At 36.2% G+C, this 1709-nt stretch overlaps 2 non-coding genes across 2 annotated transcripts; both read left to right on the forward strand.

The window, feature by feature from the left end:
- Positions 1-765: 765 nt before the first annotated feature.
- Positions 766-839, forward strand: trnat-ugu (transfer RNA threonine (anticodon UGU)). The gene has a single exon. It is a non-coding gene; the product is annotated as a tRNA-Thr (tRNA).
- Positions 840-1115: 276 nt separating this feature from the next.
- Positions 1116-1189, forward strand: trnat-cgu (transfer RNA threonine (anticodon CGU)). Its single transcript has one exon. It is a non-coding gene; the product is annotated as a tRNA-Thr (tRNA).
- Positions 1190-1709: the final 520 nt, after the last annotated feature.

Consider the following 1709-nt stretch of genomic DNA (forward strand, 5'->3'; position numbering starts at 1 on the left):
TTTTTAACCAATGCTTTGTTTACATACAAAACCAAAAGTCTATCTGTGTACACTATCTTTTGAGGTACTGTGGCTTTATTGGTCAACGTGTCTGTCTTGTAAATAAGAGATACTGAGTTCATTTCCCAGCTGTACATAACAGCAATACAGAACTATAAAAAATTTTGTCCTCCTTCAGTTTGATGTGAAATTTTAGGCATGAMAATTTTCCTCATGAAGCCTATCAGTAATAGCAGTTCCTATGTCTAATAAAAACTACAGATAGCAACATGCTTTCCTTTGCTTATTTTTTCCAAAAAACATCAAAGTTGCATTTGTTTTCCTTCAAGATCGGTGGCTTTAATTATTTTCCTTTTTATGGATGCTTTCATGACATGCAAAAGCAAACATCTTCCTGTTTATACAGTCTTCCAATGTACTGTGGCTTAGTTGGTCAAAGTGCCTGTCTWGTAAACAGGAGATCCTGGGTTCAAATCCCAGCAGTYCTTCAGTGCAACTTAGTGTTATTAAAGCTGTTATTCCAACTTCGGTTAGATCTTATACTTATGTGTTAAAAAGCCTTCATAAAGCCTATGTATAATAGAAGTTCGTAAGTCTACTAAAATCTATGATTATTTACTTGCTTTCCTTGGGTACTTTGTGCAAAAAAACCATTAAAGGTGCATGAATTCTCCTTCAAGTTCTGCGGCTCTGATTATTATTCTTATTACTAATGCTTTGTTGACATAAAAAACCAAAAGTCTACCTGTATATACAGTTTTACACGGTACTGTGGCTTAGTTGGTCAAAGTTCCTGTCTTGTAAACAGGAGATCCTGGGTTCTAATCCCAGCAGTACCTAAATGCAAGTTAAAATTATTAAAGCTGTTATTCCAACTTCAGTTAGATCTGATACTTATGTGTTAAAATGCCTTCATAAACCCTATGTATAATTGAAGTTCTGAAGTCTACTAAAACTTATGTTTAATAACATGCTTTCCTTGGGTACTTTTTTCCAAAAACCATCAAAGGTGCATTAATTCTCCTTCAAGTTCTGTGGCTTTGATTACTAATCTTTTTACTAATGCTTTGTTGACATACAAAACCAAAAGTCTACCTGTGTATGCATTTGAAAGCGGTACTGTTGCTTAGTTGGTGAAAGTGCCTGTCTCGTAAACAGGACATCCTGGGTTCAATTTCCAGCAGTACCTGAACGCAAGTTAAAATGATCAAAGCTGTTGTTCCAACTTCAGTTAGATCTTATACTTACGTGTTAAAAAGCCCTCATAAAGCCTTTGAATAATATAAGTTCTTAAGTGTACTAAAATCTATGATTATTTACTTGCTTTCCTTGGGTACTTTGTGCAGAAAAACCCGTCAAAGGTGCATTAATTCTCCTTCAAGTTCTGCGGCTCTGGGGTCGGATTTATAAAACTGGCGTACGCACAATTTGAGCCCAGAAACTTGCGTACGCCAGTTTTTACGCCAAGGTTGTGATTTATAAAATACAAACGTGACGTGAAAATGTGCGGTGCCTCATGCCAGCTCTGACCCATGCGTACGCTCATTTTGGATATGCTTTGGATACTCAGATAACAGAGCAGGCAGGAGGGTGAGAGGACGAGGAGAAGATCGGTGAACTTTTTTCATCTGACTTATTTAATTTAATTTTTATTGTTTTTATCGTCCTGCAGGCTCTGTGACAAAATTAATTTGAAGCTGAGTATTTTT

Source organism: Austrofundulus limnaeus, unplaced genomic scaffold (assembly GCF_001266775.1).
Source record: "Austrofundulus limnaeus strain Quisiro unplaced genomic scaffold, Austrofundulus_limnaeus-1.0 Scaffold417, whole genome shotgun sequence".
NCBI lineage: Eukaryota > Metazoa > Chordata > Actinopteri > Cyprinodontiformes > Rivulidae > Austrofundulus > Austrofundulus limnaeus.